Source organism: Lycium barbarum, chromosome 5 (assembly GCF_019175385.1).
Source record: "Lycium barbarum isolate Lr01 chromosome 5, ASM1917538v2, whole genome shotgun sequence".
In the NCBI taxonomy this organism is placed as follows: Eukaryota; Viridiplantae; Streptophyta; class Magnoliopsida; order Solanales; family Solanaceae; genus Lycium; species Lycium barbarum.
The window spans coordinates 2,828,864-2,847,871 of record NC_083341.1 but is presented as its reverse complement, the minus strand read 5'-3'; the positions used below and the strand labels follow the sequence as shown (position 1 = coordinate 2,847,871).

Here is a 19,008-nt window from a genome sequence, read left to right as displayed (position 1 = left end):
CGGAAACGAGGTTATCCCCCAAGCTTATAAGTGGTTAGGGTGATGATACAAATGTGTCGTAAGGGATTAGAAGTTAAACAATTGAAGAAAATAAGTTTTTGCTGAGGTTCGAAATTTATCTGAATGGAATACGGTCCAAGCTATAATATCCGTATTTTTGGACTAGGAAATTAAAACGTCCAGCATGAGCAAATTTACCCGAACCCGAAGGATTTGGTCATATTCAAGCATGAAAATCAAGAACTCGGTGTATATAAAGAATGAAATTCCGAAATAATTTAGCATTTAACAATTGTGGTGACGGTGATTGGAAATAATATTTTATGTGTGCTAAAAGAGGCTACGGAGTAGTAGCATATTTCATGATTTATGATGATGAGTATATGAAGTGTATTAAAAATGATTGCTATTTAAGTGAATTGGATCAAAAAAAAAAATTAATTATGTGGCTAATTGGTTAATCATTAGATGTTTAGTGGGAGGATAATATACATTAAATAGTGGATAAGTATTAAAGATAGTGTGTCCACGTGTGTACTCAGCACAAAGATGATCAAGTGACTAATACATTCCTATTAGTGACACATATGGAATAGTCAAATAAATTTAACATTTTATAAAAGTGGCGGGACCCATGGTCTATTAGATGTAGAACCCTTGGGGAACATTTTAGCCGAACTTTTCCCTAATATAAGTATGGGCAGAACGCAGTACTAATGGAACTGTGAATTCGGTTCTTGCAATATTAATTAAGCAAATAGACCATCAAGTCTTTTTCACGTAGGAGAATTGCAAGCATACGTCTTTGGTCTTTGGGGTTCAATTGAAGGAAGAAAAACATTGTTTCCTACAATATTATGGAAGCAGCAACGTGAATGTTAGTAGCAGCAACATGATTTCCTTTTTAAGGAAGAAAAATATATTGCATTTCAAGAACAATATTCGGGTTTTGCTCACTGCTTCAACCTCGTTGTTTCGCTTTGTCGTGTTGTTAAATCCGGTTTTCTTCAAGTGAAGTAAGGTGGAAAAAGATCATTTCTTGGAATATAAGGTAAGAATTATTCTCTCCTAAGCATATTTAAATTCATCCCCGTTATAGCAAAAATTTGAGATGGGAACTACGGAAATTAATTGCGGGAAATCGGATAAATGGTTATTGTTATCATACGGACTGTTTGGTGGTTATTATAAATTATTTAGTGAGCTGGAATATCGTGAAACGTGTTGTAGTTATTGTTATCCTGCTTGTTGTTATACAATGTATATACAAAAATAAAGAAGTGTATACAAGTATCGATATAGGAATTGATGGAATAAACGCGAACTTACGAATAGAATTGTCAATTGATATAGTTGGAGTTGTGGGCTATTTTTCTTGTTGTAAATATATGATATAAAGCCGAGATTTGTGATAAAGGATGTCCTTATCATATTGAGAATATTTTTAAGGTTAAGAAGAAAACATACGAAAAGGTGCCATGGAGTATACGGATTGTAATTCGAACTTGTCGCTCGTTATAGAGTATCACGAAATCGTTATGGACATGCATGTTGTGTTTTTGGGATTTATTTGTTGTTGGGCTGATATACCAAATTGGGAGATGCTAATGATATAGAGGAGATGCTGCCCGTTCCGTTTTTGAATTAAGTCATCAATTAATATATATGGTATGTGAAAGCCTTCTTAAGTCACGTGTGTACTCTTACGATTATAGGTTTATCATATTAATTGTGGAAGTTCTTGGCTGGACTGAGCTCTTGAACGACGTAAGGTATGTAAAGCAACCTTCTTTTCTTGGCATGCCTTAGTTTCACATAGGCTAGACTAGAGCCTTAAGGAAATTCTAATCCGAAATCCGAGCATGTTATGAGCCTTATAAATATTCCTTGGCACTCTTATGTATGATTTGATGAAATATGAACCATTATGTCTTTAAAATAATCGCTTTCCGAACTTTGCATAAAAAAAGTTTCACTTTAAAGAATTTCGTAATTTGTGAACGCCATATCTTTCACCGAAAGGCTCGGATTGCTTCAATATTTTTGTAGAAGTTTATATGGCATATAATGAGTATATTTTCCATAGGCGGGCCCGATTCGGGTCAATACCCGTCCGTGGGTCCCGCGACTTTCCTTTATGTAATTCGGACGACTTTTGAAAGAATTTGGTATGATTATCATTTCGAATTTCAAGTTTGGTCATTTACTTATATTTGAGTCTATGATAATGATTTTATGCATATGGTTACTCATGACTCTGCTCGTGCGTTTTGTTATATCTTTCGCCGGTTCCCGGGCCGGTTCTGTTATCGTGCGCATTTTGATATACTCCGGAGTTATGCTGTGTTTATGGTTCACCGAGCTACTCGCAAAAGAGGGTCGGGTTCCGCTTATATTTGGTGTTATGCTGTGTATGGCGTTATGCTGTGTTGTGATATGTGACGGGGATACGGAGATTTGAAACATTCTGGTGTTATGCTGTGTTATGGCGCCATCGACGGGCGGGCGACCATATTCTTCTGTACCCTACGCATGACTTACATATTTTTGAAAGTAAACAAATTTTGATATGTTGGATTTATACTTATGTTCTGTACTACTATTTCGTTTATGCCTCAGATTTGTTTCTGTATTTTCTGCTTTGCATACTCAGTACATATTTCGTACTGACCCCCTTTCTTCGGGGAGCTGCGTTTCATGCCCGCAGGTACAGACGCACAGTTCGGTGATCCCCCAGTTTAGGATATCCCCTTCAGCTGTTTGGAGTGCTCTTCTCATTTCAGAGCATACACTTTTGGTATATACTTTTGTTCACTATGCATGTATACATTTGTTCCGGGGTACGGCGGGGCCCTGTCCCGCCATATGATTCGTTTGGTCTGTTTAGAGGTCTGTAGACTTATTTGTGGGTGTGTGTGCCTACTTCTGTACAGTTGTGTCCATATGATCTCTTTCATTATGGCAGCCTTGTCGGCTCGCACATGTATATGTTGTTTTGTTGGCCCTGTGTGGCCTTTGTTGGTATTTGCTGTGTACAGGGTTATTTTGGATAGTCCGAAAAACAAAGGAAACTCTGCCGAAATTTTCTTTGAAAATCTTATAAATTTGAAACACCGCCTTGTCGGCTTCTGTTATATACCTGGATGGGTTTGATATAATCTGAGGCAGTGTTTGATATTTGTGTCGGTATAAGTTATCTGTTTGCCACTCGGATTTGCGATTGTATTCGGGTGCCCAATTCGGGCACTAGTCACGGCCCACGGGGTTGGGTCGTGACAGAAGTGGTATCAGAGCGGTTTGTCCTCGGAATGTCTACAGACCGTGTCTAGTAGAGTCTTGTTTATCGGTGTGTTGTGCACCACATCTATAAACAGGAAGCTACAGGACATTTAGGGTGTTTCCTTTCTTGAAATCTTAGATCGTGCGATAGAGCTGTGCTATTAGGATGACTCTGTTCTGATCAATTGTTGTGTTTTTTCAGTGATGCCTCCGAAAAAGGCAACGGCTGCCCAGAAGAAAAAGGCGGTGGTAGGAGAGACTAGCCGGGCTCGGAAGGGTACTCTGACCCTTGCTCAGATGATGTGTGATATTGCGCCCCGGCCAACAGACTCTGCTACGTCTTCATCATCGGAGGAGTCTGGAGCACCAGTCGATGCCACTCTGGATCAGGGAGCGGCTTCACTATCAGCTCCAGAGGCTCCAGCGGCCGCGCCTCCAGTTCCTCAGCCAGGGGCGGAGGATAGGACGTTGAGGGAGGCGGTACAGTTATTGACTACTTTGGTAGCGGGACAGGCTCGCAGACGCGGGCCGAGAGCTGATGATGATGATGACAGGCGAGATAGCCTGAGAGTTCGTGACTTTCTGACTTGCGGTCCCCCAGAGTTTTTCGGGTCTAAGCCCGACGAGGACCCCCATGACTTTATTCGGGGGATGCGGCGCTCACTAGACTTGGCCAGGGCTTCAGAGACCGAGTCGGTTGAGTTGGCCTCGCATAGACTTCGGGATGTTGCTACCCACTGGTATGAGTCCTGGGAGCTATCCAGGGGAGAGGGTGCTCCTCCAGCTACTTGGGACGAGTTTGTGACTGCTTTCACCCGCCGCTTTCTGCCCCCAGAATTGCGACGGGCGCGGGCTGATCGATTTTTACATCTGCAGCAGAGGGGTCGGAGCGTTCGTGAGTATAATCTGGAGTTTGATTCCCTGGCCCGGTATGCACCTGCCGTAGTTGCAGATATGTCCGATCGGATGCACAGATATGTTATGGGGTTGGATCGTTATTTGGTCGACGGTTGTATGGCGGTGTCATTACAGACTGATATGGACATCGCCCGGCTACAGGCCTATGCTCAGAGTATGGAGGACCGGCACAGAGAGGATCAGTCGGGCAGAGATCGTGATAGGAGACCGCCCAAGCGGGCCAGGTCAGCTGGGTATTCTGGGGAGCCTCAAGGCGGGCAGCCTCAACAATATGTTAGACAGTCTTCTCAGCCGGCGCAGAGTGCACTCCCGCAGTCTATCGGGGAAGGATTTGACAGTGTCAGATACTCAGAAGCAGGACAGGGTTCCAGAGCATCAGGTTCCCAGAGATTCAGAGGTCCCAGCCAGTCCAGACCACCCAGGCCCCGTTGTTCTTATTGCGGGAAATCGCACCCAGGGGAGTGTTATCGAGCTACAGGAGCCTGTTTTTCTTGCGGCCGTCAGGGCCATATGATGCGTGATTGTCCGATGGCGAGTGGTTCTAGTAGTACAGTTCAGCCGGCGGGATCAGCTGCGGGTTCATCTTCTACTCCCTCAGTTGTGCGCCCTGCAGGGCGGGGTATGCCAGCACCGGCGGGTCGCGGTCGAGGCCGTGGCGGTATTTCAGGTTCTAGCGGTCCTTCGAACCGCATATATGCGTTGGCCAGCCGACAGGACCAGGAGGCGCCACCAGGTGTGTTTACAGGTGATTTGAATTTCTAAATTCGTTACATTGATTAGTAAGAAATTGATATATGCTACTCAAAAGGAAACTCCCCCGAATTGTTTGTGAGACCCTATAAGGCTAATCTAACATTCGAGGACGAATGTTCTAAAGGGGGGGAGGATGTTACATCCCGTGTTTTCATGCGTTGGAAAGTGTGTAAGTTAAATGACATTAGTAACGGAAACGAGGTTATCCCCCAAGCTTATAAGTGGTTAGGGTGATGATACAAATGTGTCGTAAGGGATTAGAAGTTAAACAATTGAAGAAAATAAGTTTTTGCTGAGGTTCGAAATTTATCTGAATGGAATACGGTCCAAGCTATAATATCCGTATTTTTGGACTAGGAAATTAAAACGTCCAGCATGAGCAAATTTACCCGAACCCGAAGGATTTGGTCATATTCAAGCATGAAAATCAAGAACTCGGTGTATATAAAGAATGAAATTCCGAAATAATTTAGCATTTAACAATTGTGGTGACGGTGATTGGAAATAATATTTTATGTGTGCTAAAAGAGGCTACGGAGTAGTAGCATATTTCATGATTTATGATGATGAGTATATGAAGTGTATTAAAAATGATTGCTATTTAAGTGAATTGGATCAAAAAAAAAAATTAATTATGTGGCTAATTGGTTAATCATTAGATGTTTAGTGGGAGGATAATATACATTAAATAGTGGATAAGTATTAAAGATAGTGTGCCCACGTGTGTACTCAGCACAAAGATGATCAAGTGACTAATACATTCCTATTAGTGACACATATGGAATAGTCAAATAAATTTAACATTTTATAAAAGTGGCGGGACCCATGGTCTATTAGATGTAGAACCCTTGGGGAACATTTTAGCCGAACTTTTCCCTAATATAAGTATGGGCAGAACGCAGTACTAATGGAACTGTGAATTCGGTTCTTGCAATATTAATTAAGCAAATAGACCATCAAGTCTTTTTCACGTAGGAGAATTGCAAGCATACGTCTTTGGTCTTTGGGGTTCAATTGAAGGAAGAAAAACATTGTTTCCTACAATATTATGGAAGCAGCAACGTGAATGTTAGTAGCAGCAACATGATTTCCTTTTTAAGGAAGAAAAATATATTGCATTTCAAGAACAATATTCGGGTTTTGCTCACTGCTTCAACCTCGTTGTTTCGCTTTGTCGTGTTGTTAAATCCGGTTTTCTTCAAGTGAAGTAAGGTGGAAAAAGATCATTTCTTGGAATATAAGGTAAGAATTATTCTCTCCTAAGCATATTTAAATTCATCCCCGTTATAGCAAAAATTTGAGATGGGAACTACGGAAATTAATTGCGGGAAATCGGATAAATGGTTATTGTTATCATACGGACTGTTTGGTGGTTATTATAAATTATTTAGTGAGCTGGAATATCGTGAAACGTGTTGTAGTTATTGTTATCCTGCTTGTTGTTATACAATGTATATACAAAAATAAAGAAGTGTATACAAGTATCGATATAGGAATTGATGGAATAAACGCGAACTTACGAATAGAATTGTCAATTGATATAGTTGGAGTTGTGGGCTATTTTTCTTGTTGTAAATATATGATATAAAGCCGAGATTTGTGATAAAGGATGTCCTTATCATATTGAGAATATTTTTAAGGTTAAGAAGAAAACATACGAAAAGGTGCCATGGAGTATACGGATTGTAATTCGAACTTGTCGCTCGTTATAGAGTATCACGAAATCGTTATGGACATGCATGTTGTGTTTTTGGGATTTATTTGTTGTTGGGCTGATATACCAAATTGGGAGATGCTAATGATATAGAGGAGATGCTGCCCGTTCCGTTTTTGAATTAAGTCATCAATTAATATATATGGTATGTGAAAGCCTTCTTAAGTCACGTGTGTACTCTTACGATTATAGGTTTATCATATTAATTGTGGAAGTTCTTGGCTGGACTGAGCTCTTGAACGACGTAAGGTATGTAAAGCAACCTTCTTTTCTTGGCATGCCTTAGTTTCACATAGGCTAGACTAGAGCCTTAAGGAAATTCTAATCCGAAATCCGAGCATGTTATGAGCCTTATAAATATTCCTTGGCACTCTTATGTATGATTTGATGAAATATGAACCATTATGTCTTTAAAATAATCGCTTTCCGAACTTTGCATAAAAAAAGTTTCACTTTAAAGAATTTCGTAATTTGTGAACGCCATATCTTTCACCGAAAGGCTCGGATTGCTTCAATATTTTTGTAGAAGTTTATATGGCATATAATGAGTATATTTTCCATAGGCGGGCCCGATTCGGGTCAATACCCGTCCGTGGGTCCCGCGACTTTCCTTTATGTAATTCGGACGACTTTTGAAAGAATTTGGTATGATTATCATTTCGAATTTCAAGTTTGGTCATTTACTTATATTTGAGTCTATGATAATGATTTTATGCATATGGTTACTCATGACTCTGCTCGTGCGTTTTGTTATATCTTTCGCCGGTTCCCGGGCCGGTTCTGTTATCGTGCGCATATTGATATACTCCGGAGTTATGCTGTGTTTATGGTTCACCGAGCTACTCGCAAAAGAGGGTCGGGTTCCGCTTATATTTGGTGTTATGCTGTGTATGGCGTTATGCTGTGTTGTGATATGTGACGGGGATACGGAGATTTGAAACATTCTGGTGTTATGCTGTGTTATGGCGCCATCGACGGGCGGGCGACCATATTCTTCTGTACCCTACGCATGACTTACATATTTTTGAAAGTAAACAAATTTTGATATGTTGGATTTATACTTATGTTCTGTACTACTATTTCGTTTATGCCTCAGATTTGTTTCTGTATTTTCTGCTTTGCATACTCAGTACATATTTCGTACTGACCCCCTTTCTTCGGGGAGCTGCGTTTCATGCCCGCAGGTACAGACGCACAGTTCGGTGATCCCCCAGTTTAGGATATCCCCTTCAGCTGTTTGGAGTGCTCTTCTCATTTCAGAGCATACACTTTTGGTATATACTTTTGTTCACTATGCATGTATACATTTGTTCCGGGGTACGGCGGGGCCCTGTCCCGCCATATGATTCGTTTGGTCTGTTTAGAGGTCTGTAGACTTATTTGTGGGTGTGTGTGCCTACTTCTGTACAGTTGTGTCCATATGATCGCTTTCGTTATGGCAGCCTTGTCGGCTCGCACATGTATATGTTGTTTTGTTGGCCCTGTGTGGCCTTTGTTGGTATTTGCTGTGTACAGGGTTATTTTGGATAGTCCGAAAAACAAAGGAAACTCTGCCGAAATTTTCTTTGAAAATCTTATAAATTTGAAACACCGCCTTGTCGGCTTCTGTTATATACCTGGATGGGTTTGATATAATCTGAGGTAGTGTTTGATATTTGTGTCGGTATAAGTTATCTGTTTGCCACTCGGATTTGCGATTGTATTCGGGAGCCCAATTCGGGCACTAGTCACGGCCCACGGGGTTGGGTCGTGACATTATTAGGAAAAACAAAATTGTCGCTTGTGCATTAATTCGGTACAGCTGTTGGTATAACATAGTTCCAATTTTGAGCAGCTCGTTAAATGATTGATATAAGTCTGAATGCTGAAAGTGTCAATGTAAGCTTAAGTGTTGATGAGAAATGGTTATTTGCACCATGGTCCCCCTCGTTCCCTTTCCTCTTGAGGTGTTTATGTCATCTATACTTGATACATGAGAATGAATTTGAACTTTGACATAATATTTTCCTGTATTCCAGTTTACTTTGATCACTTACAAGACCATGCTAATGTGTAAGTGTTGAACATATGTATGGTATCCTTCTGTTTTTTTTTGAAATGGGATGTTCCCTGTGCAAATTTGTCTCCTTCTAAACCTCTGAACTAAACATAGGCTAAACTAAAAGGGTGTTACAAACAATGGATCTATCTTCTTGGTTCCATATTTTTAATGACCCATTCTTCCTGTTAATTCACAAGTGCATAATGTTAACACAGCATAGACATTCAATTCGAGTTTCCTCCTTTTGCTTAACCAATGACTCTAAAGGGATAAAGGATGAGGGTAGCCATACATTGTATGATGTTTGTGTGATTTGGGAAATAGTTTGCTTAGCTATGCTTCAAAATCATCCACTAGATGTCGGTTTGCGTTAAATGGGGATGTCTTCGTCATGCTATAATCAACCTTTATTCTCTGTGTGTTTGCATTGATGAGATAGACACTTGGTAATTAACCTTTCTTACATTTGGATTGCGAAGTTGAATGCATATTTTCAAAAAAATCTCCTGCTACTTGGTTGAGTTTAAGGGATGAAACATAAGAGCATGTTTTAGTCATTTGTATTCTACTCAGAAATTTAGGCGTCATTTCTTTGCTGCAAAATTTGTGACTATGTAATCTCTGCTTTTCTTATTCGAAGTTAAAGGCACAATTCCTTATGGTTAACCTTTATTCTCTTTGCTTTCTTTGCATGAATACCGGAGCCGAAGAGTCCCACTTTGAGACTCAACGACACCGCTACCACATGGAATCCACAACAATATATTAAATTCGCTGGGCCGAAACCCATCAGCCCATCCGCAACAATTTGCTAAACAATTTCGTTGGGCCGAAGTCCAACAGCAAACAGATCACAGCAGCCCAAGAAAGCGGGCTGAGCCCAAGTTACCCATTTAGCTACTTTTATGTTTGTATGCATTTTATGTGTATTATGTGACTAACATTTAGTGTTCGTTTGTTAGTTTAGGTAGACCTTAGTAACATTAAAGGTTTTAGTTTAGTAATGGGTTTAATTTCACAAATTATATTCACTTCTATTTTTATAAGAAAACTATTTATAAGTACCTATAACGTCTATTTGAGTAATTGATTTTCAAAATAGCATGATTACATCTTTTGGCTAAGGGAATAATAATTTATGCTTACTATTTCAGAAATTTAAACATCATAACTCTTATACTAACGTTAGCTTATTCTAAGAAATAAAAGGGCAAACTAACTCAACGAATGACTCTTTTCACTTTAGTTTCCTTCCAACATTTAAAATTACACATTTGTCTAGAACAACCTTTAAAACTTTTATTAAAATAACTCTTTCGAATTTTAGTCATTTCCTCCAAATATAAACATTACATGTCTATTTTTTTTAAAAACTAAACTTTTTATGCAACTATTATTTTCTATAAGTTTTACTTTAAATAACTTTAGGAATATTTATAAGAGATTTTCTTAAACATTTAAACATTACATTTACACTTAGCCTAACTAAATTTAAGTCCGGTCGGTTAACCATTGTTAATGGGTCTTAAAGGGTGCCTAATACCTTCCCTTTAGACTAATTGAACCCTTACCTAGAATCTTAAGTTTCGCAGACCTTGAACAGAGTTAACTTTAAACATAACTTTAATAAACTTTAGGTGTCCTAATTCACCATAAAATAATTAGGTGGCGACTCCTTAAAACACATAACAAAAAATAGGAATCTCCAATATGTCGTACTCCTGCTTTAACTCCCGGGTTAAAATGGGGTGTGACAGCTTGGCGACTCCGCTGGGGATGTTACTTAGGTTCTAACCATAACGGACTTAGGTTAAATAGGTTTTGTGTGCTTATTTTGATTACTTTATTTGTTTGTTAACTGTTTTTACATGCTATTAATTGTTTGCTTGATATAAACTGTTTGTTTGATATAAACTGTTTATGTGTTACTGCTTTGATAAACTGTCATTCCGTTCATATTTCCTCCACTTCTGGAAAACTCACACATATTCACACACTTAAAACGGCTTCGCGGTTCGCGCCCGTTCACTACTAAATTACCCCTTTAGTTGGATTGATCTTGTGGATTTAGTCGATCAGCGGTGCAGTCGATGGCCACGGACTTTCCACTCCCAAGTTGTCCGCTTGGGAGAACCTTGTGTCATAGGAAGCCAACTCTTAGTCAGCCTAAGATAGAGCTAAACCAACACCCTTTATTAAGAGCATACATTTCATGACCTAGGAGGTTTAATATCCTTGGTGCATTAAATCCATTAGATGACTTTACCCAAACGTCCAAGCGGGTTCACGACCCCAAGCGACAATAATCATACTTTATATGCACGTTTGAAGGATAACTGTGCCTAAATATTGACTATTTGCTCTAATTAATTAAACTTTAGGAGGGAGGGAATGACTAACGTTTCTATGACAGGTATGGATTTACATTGGAGTACAATGAATGACGAAGATCAATGACATCACAAAACAGAGCTTAAATTTAGACATAGGAAATTGTATTTACTTTACTTAGATTAGGAAACACTTTATGTTGTACTCATTTGACATGTAATAAATATTACACTACTTTTGTACTTTATTTTGGGGAAATAGAATTTGTTTAATCAATCAAAGCAATGGGATGACGTATTATGGCACACTTTACCCTTCAAACAAACGTTAGGCCTACCTCTGGCACAAAGAGGTCACATGCATATTAGGGTGCGTTATTTTTTTTTTGATATAATCGTTTACATTTGTTTGACTTTATTTGACAAATTATTTGCTACATGACTTACTTGACTCTATGTGATCATGACTTTACCTACTTGACTCTATGTTATGGGACTGACATCATTTTGCATTTTTATGTTCTTATATCCCCAAAAAAGAGTTGATTCGTGTCGACACCAAGACACTGACCATCCGGGATGCCAAACCAGGAGAGACTTTGAAGAATTGGATTCTTACTCCAGGAGTCTTGGTAGTTTGAACATATAGAAAACTTTTGAAATAACACGATTTTAAAATTGAGGTTTGAATCATGCTCAAGACTTTTGTTGCTTTGCCTCATCTTTTGAAACTTAATTGCAAAATCTATAAATGCATTTCTGATTTTCCTTAATCATCTATTGCTATTTGTACTTTATTTATCAAATCTGCCAACTCTAGGATTATGACATGAGATGAAGACAACATACATCCTGAGAGAGTAACAAAAAAAAAACTTGAGGACAAGACAAGATTACACTCGGAAGAAATTGAAATAGCCGATAAATGATGACATAAGCCTGAAAGCTAGCAATTCAAGAAGAAATCAAAGGACGACATTAGGTTAGACAGCCTAGTTTGCAACCTTTCCTTTAACAATCGGTACGAACTACGCTGACCTGATTCCCGTGGCGGGATACGTAGGCAGCCCACATAGGGTTCGGTTGCATTATAACATAAATCCTTATGTAAGGAGAATTACACATGACTTGATTCCTTTGGCGGGATTCGTAGACTTTCAACATACGGGTTAGTCATATGTAGATAGAAAACCAACAAACCTTTTACCATTTACACAACAGAACTACGCTGACCTGATTCCCTTGGTGAGATACGTAGGCAATCCACATCGGGTTTGGTCCCTTTATTAAATTCTCAAACCATATTTTATGAACCTTACGAACTACGTTCCGACCTGATTCCCGTGGTGGGATACGTAGGCAGCCCACATAGGGTTCGGGATTCATAGACTATCAACATATAGGTCCGTCACACCTAGAAAAAAATTAACCAATCTTTTACCATTTATATTACGAACTATGGTCTGACCTAATTCCCTGGAAGGATACGTAGGCAACCTTTATAAGGTTCGGTCACACCACGTCATAAGTTTAGCATACCCTTTTGAACCCAAAACTGGGGCATATTTTAAAAAGATATAGACGAAAGAACGGTTGGACATCGACAATATTTAGGCTATCAGACAGGAAGTATTATAGACCAATTACTTTAGAAGTGTCACAATCCGAAGTTGGCAGAATATTTTACAACTTACATATATATACATTTACATATATATCTTTCCTTACACACATACATTTACATATACATATTTCACAACTTATATACGTATAGTTACATTTCCTTATACATATACTTACATACCTACCTTTCAAATGAAATATTTTCTTTCAATTATTTCACTACTGTTCATCTACCGAGGCTTGAACGGAGATCACAAGATACAAACAAACAAGACGAACGGAGCGCCAACAACGTCAAGCTTCGAGTCAACACGAATCAACTTCCCCCTCCCAAACTAAGAATTTTTCTTTGAGTGCAGGAACTTAAAATCGCGGGATCAACAGTCAAGTCTATCAATCAGGGCCATTGTGGCCTCGCCTCAAAAGCCATACGGCTTTACTTCCAACCTTATCTTTTAATTTATTTTTTATCAAAATAATTTTATAACTTTATACACCTGTTTTTTAGGTTGACGAGATTTGAAGGCGAATTAAATCAGGATTACGTGTCCTAAATTTGGCCTGTCACGATACCATCAACATCATGAGCCAGACGGCTATTCCACCACTTTACTCCATACTTTATCAATTATTTTATCATATACTTTACCAGCTTTAACCATTTTACTCTGAACTTTGCAGGAATCATTGTTAAGTTTCCAAAGACAGCTGAAGGCATCTCCCAAGACCGCTGGAGGCATCAATATCACACCCCGAGGATAACTATACATTTTAGGCTCGTCCGCCTTTAATAGGACATCATTTCTTCAAAAGCATCGCACTGCATATGCACTACTGCTTTCAAATGCCCGCACTGCAAAGGCACCGCATCGCATTGCATTATTACTTTCAAATGCCCGACAAAGGGACAACATCATTGTTCGCAAACGCACAGCATTTAGGCTCGTCCGCCTTTAATAGGACACTCTAGGATTGTCCGCCTTTAATAGGACACTTTAGGCTCGTCCGCCTTTAATAGGACAATTTAGGCTCGTCCGCCTTTAATAGGACACTCTAGGATTGTCCGCCTTTAATAGGACACTTTAGGCTCGTCCGCCTTTAATAGGACACTTTAAGCTCGTCCGCCTTTAATAGGACACTTTAGGATTGTCCGCCTTTAATAGGACACTTTAGGCTCGTCCGCCTTTAATAGGATATCATTGCTTTAAATGCCTCACACGGCATATGCATCATGTCCTCGAAAACAACCGGAGACATGTTTGGGTTCGTCCACCCTAAAATAGGACATTTTAGGCTCATCCGCCTTTAATAGGATATCATTTCTTTAAATGCCTCACACGGCATATGCATCATGTCCTCGAAAACAACCGGAGACATACTTGGGTTCGTCCACCCTAAAATAGGACATATTGGGTCCTTCCACCCTAAAATAGGATATCGGGTTCTTCCACCCTAAAATAGGATACTTGGGTCCGTCCACCCTAAAATAGGACATATTGGGTCATTCTACCCTAAAATAAGAATTCACATATTTATCTTGAATTTACAGGATTGACGTCGAGTCTCTGAAGACAACCGGGGGCATCATTCGACTATACAGTCTCATATGCATAAGCCAGACGGCTACACTATGACACTACTCTCTACCTTATCATTCACTTTACCAATGCTAACGATTTTACATTGAACCTTACAGAAATTATCATTAAGCCTCCGAAGACAACCGGAGACATATCATCGAGTCCCCGAAGACAACCGGAGACATCGCATGGCTACACGGCCTCACCTGCATAAGCCAAACGGCTATACACTTATTTTGCTCCTTACTTCATTTCTTTATTTCATCATCTACTTTTCCTACTTCCACAATTTTACCTTAAATTTCGCAGACAGCATCAAGTCCCCGAAAACAACCGGAGACACAACATCAAGTCCCTGAAAACAACCGGAGACACAACATCAAGTCCCCGAAAACAACCGGAGACATGGCATCAAGTCCCCGAAAACAACCGGAGACGTAGCATCAAGTCCCCGAAGACAACCGGAGACGTAGCATCAAGTCCCCGAAGACAACCGGAGACGTAGCATCAAGTCCCCGAAGACAACCGGAGACGTAGCATCAAGTCCCCGAAAACAACCGGAGACGTAGCATCAAGTCCCCGAAGACAACCGGAGACATAGCATCAAGTCCCCGAAAACAACCGGAGACGTAGCATCAAGTCCCCGAAAACAACCGGAGACATATCATCAAGTCCCCGAAAACAACCGGAGACATAGCATCAAGTCCCCGAAGACAACCGGAGACATATCATCAAGTCCCCGAAGACAACCGGAGACATCGCATGGCTACACGGCCTCACCTGCATAAAGCCAAACGGCTATACACTTATTTTACTCCTTACTTCATTCCTTTATTTCATCATCTACTTTACCACTTTAATGAATTTATCTTAAAATTCGCAGATATCAGTTATCATCGAGTCCCGGAAGACAGCCGGAGACCTTATCACTATCATCTTCAAATGCAACTAGAGATATTATCACATCCTCAGCATACGCATCACGCATTCATTCAAATCCCTGGAGACAACCAGAGAGAACATTGGCCACACGGCTTCATTTTTCATTCCACCAATCATATTTACTATAATTTACACTCTTTATAGTTTTACATCTTTTAACATTATTACTAATTTTGACATGAATTTCAGTTTTGGCAGAAAATACAACCTGCAGGGACACAACACAACGTGGAACTTTATCTTACGCAGTGAACTGGGGCAAATTTGCTAAAGAGGAATACCAAACTCACAAGCAAAGGTCACGAATCTACTCTCGAACTCAATTCCGCCTATGTCCACAAACACGTGATACGTAGGTTAAAATTCTCTTTCACATCCTCCGCTAAAACTCTACTAAATCTACTCTTTTCACAATCTCATATTCCTTTCTACACCCCAGTGTCTCCATAACTCAACATTGGGGCATCTTTGAAGAATTTACATCGTGCCTAGTAGAGTCCTACTTAAAGGTGTGTTGCGCGCCACATTTATAATTAGGAGGCTATAAGCATGTGTTCCATTCTTAAACGTTCTCGTCACCTGTCTACAACCCCCCGCTAGATTGTGAATCCACAAAAACTTTCGAACTACACATGGCCTGATTCTCGTGCAACCCGAGATATGTAGGCGACTCGAAACTGAGATTCGGCCATAATTTTCCATAATTCCTTCGGCCCTCATAATATTTTCCATTAATTTTCCTAAATCATACTTTCTTACAAACTCATACTCGTTGGTCCAAACAAAATTGGCTACTACGTCAACTTCTTCGCCCGAAGATTCTTACATCATCTCCGGTCGAAGAGGGGCATCTGTTGACACCCAATTTTGTCCCTCTCCTATTTAATTTATCCGGGTTTCTAAATTTACTGACGAGCTAAATACTTTATTTTCACAACTATTATTTTCGCTACTTTTATTTTTTAACATTATAAGTATTACTCTATCACAAATTTTAAACGGTTAGTCATCGTTTCGTTTTTTTCGGGTTTGGACTCGTTAAATTTATTACAAGACCACATTTTGCAAAATCTTTATTCTTCTACATATTAATTATTTATTGTCTTTACATAATATATATTATACCAGTTATTAAATTAGAATCCCAAAATATTTAAATAGCGGAGGAACGGTCAACAATTTTCAGCCAATTAATGGCTTAAAATACAAATACAATATTATTTTCCTACCCAAATAAACAACCCACATTTTAATACCCAACCCACATTTATATCAGCCCATATTTAAATTAATAGGCCGGCCCAAACGGACCAGCCCATTCACTCGACCCGGTCCAACCCACCTTTCTTCTAAACCACAAAAACCTAATTCCATTCCCCCTTCTTTTTCCTTTTCTTCTTTCCGCCTTCTCCTTTCTCTTTCCCTTTCCCTTTCTCCTTCTTTTCCCTCTCCTTCTTTCCGCCTCCCACTCTCCTCTCCCATCTCACTCCGCTCCCTTCCACTCGCCGCCTCACCCTACACTACGCTCCCCTACCCCACTCCTCTCTCTACCCTACACACGCTCCCCTACCCCACAGCCGACACACGCTCCTCTCCAACACCGCCGCCTACCCTACACCGCGACCCCACTCCACTCACCGTCGCTCCTCTTTCTATTCCCTTTAAAAAACCCTAATCACAATTAAGAGGAGGGGGGACTGGAGACCGAAAAAAAAAGGGAGATAAAAAAGATCTGGAATCTACAAAATTTCCTTACAAAAACACAAGTTTTATCGCCTCAAATTTTCCCCAGAAAAATCAGTCTTCATCAATTTTTTTTAGAATATTTCGTGAAATTCAACTGCAAGAGGGATTGAACACTAATTTGAGGATGATTGGATATACATGAATATTTCGTTACAAATTCCTTGCTTTTAATCTGGTCTTAAACCCTTCAAATCGAAAAAATACTTTTGTTAAAATCCGAGATTTGTGACGAGAGGTTAAGGTCTCACCATTCGATTAATTTCCCTCGCTGTTCGACAAAGAACTTTAACCACAACAGAATCATCTTAATTTCGAGTCGAGTTTTGAATCGGCTCATACGAGAGAGTATATTCGAGGCCTCGACGCCCCAGTTCATTGCGCACAAAACAGGTAAACTTCGATACATTTATTACTTCGAGTATTTAGTTTCTGCTTTAGTTAAATTTTTAGCTGGTTCTGCTATTCTTATGTTATGTAGTTTCTTTGTCGTCATTTTTTTTTTTTTGATGTTTGGGAGCTGTTAGGATAGGATATTAATCATCAGTCGAATTTGAAAGATGTCTATTGTGGTTTGAGAATGAATTTACAAGACATAAGACATATTTGAAACCGCATATAAATAGGATATACAGTGGGTTATCAAGATAAGAAAAGGTATGCATTCGATATACATATGATATACACACCACTGTGTGCATCTTAGGTATATCACATATATGATTGGAATAGGCCAGCACTGTCTCTCTGTTACTCTATTTTCAAATAAAATGCCCTGTGACGAACGTAAACTGCTTAGATTTTAATACGATAAAATGATCATACAACGTATCGATATCGGTTGTTGAATGTTGTTTGGTCCTGTTCTGTTTCATCATTTGCCAGTTTTGTTGTTAGCGTACTTGTTCAGTTCGGCTGTTAGTTAGGCTAAGGGATTAGTTTGTTCCTACTTTATATTTTAGAAAAATGGGACTTATATGCAAATGTATGATTCTGTTCAGTTGCGTAAGAGATGTAAATTCGGATGATATCGTGTTTGTTTCCCTGCTGGTTTCGTTATCCGCTTAAACTGTGATGAAATACAAAGGTGTAAAGGTGGCAGGTCATATAAATAGATGTCATGAACTTGGGTATTTGTTTCCAACAAAATTTCTCAAGCTAAAAAAAAACTGGTGTTGTACGCCTCTGAATGAAAAATAAAACACTAAAGATTCTCCTTACTTAGCCTTACAGTTTAAAATTATGTGATAAGCTATCTGTCCCTCTCAAAAATTATTTTTGCATCCTGTTTAAAGTAGTCAATGAATGCGTGAATCCTTGTATATACGAAGTATATCAACAGTACAGTTTTGGCTTTACGCATGAAGAGGTTATCCGACGTTATTCTGGCTCTTAAATGAACCGAAGGACTGCTGCGTCCGTTGAAATATTTTTACTGTTTGTTCGGGAGTTAATAATACACTAACTATGGGCAGTCCCTGACTAAATTAAAATCACTAAGTTGTTAATGGATTGCCTACTTGGTAAATGTTTTGTGAATTATTGTCCCCTGCCCCTTTTGAACTGCTGTAGTTTCAGTTAACTTCGACCAGATCCACCTCTGTTTGGATTCTGCATTGATCTCCATGCTAATTTATATGATCAGTGAGTCTCAATACTTATTTGCTGGGCTGTTTGAATTAGAACAGACTAGAGTATTGAAATAGCTTATTAGGAAAAACAAAATTGTCGCTTGTGCATTAATTCGGTACAGCTGTTGGTATAACATAGTTCCAATTTTGAGCAGCTCGTTAAATGATTGATATAAGTCTGAATGCTGAAAGTGTCAATGTAAGCTTAAGTGTTGATGAGAAATGGTTATTTGCACCATGGTCCCCCTCGTTCCCTTTCCTCTTGAGGTGTTTATGTCATCTATACTTGATACATGAGAATGAATTTGAACTTTGACATAATATTTTCCTGTATTCCAGTTTACTTTGATCACTTACAAGACCATGCTAATGTGTAAGTGTTGAACATATGTATGGTATCCTTCTGTTTTTTTTTGAAATGGGATGTTCCCTGTGCAAATTTGTCTCCTTCTAA

At 39.3% G+C, this 19,008-nt stretch overlaps 2 long non-coding RNA genes across 2 annotated transcripts; both read left to right on the top strand.

Annotated features, from left to right (window-relative positions):
- Positions 1-650: 650 nt before the first annotated feature.
- On the top strand, positions 651-3,201 carry LOC132642192 (uncharacterized). The gene is made up of 3 exons (XR_009583064.1): positions 651-1,051; positions 1,716-1,772; positions 2,708-3,201. It is a non-coding gene; the product is annotated as an uncharacterized LOC132642192 (long non-coding RNA).
- A 2,581-nt stretch (positions 3,202-5,782) lies between these two features.
- Positions 5,783-8,258, top strand: LOC132642191 (uncharacterized). The gene is made up of 3 exons (XR_009583063.1): positions 5,783-6,192; positions 6,857-6,913; positions 7,849-8,258. It is a non-coding gene; the product is annotated as an uncharacterized LOC132642191 (long non-coding RNA).
- The last annotated feature ends 10,750 nt before the right edge of the window (positions 8,259-19,008 follow it).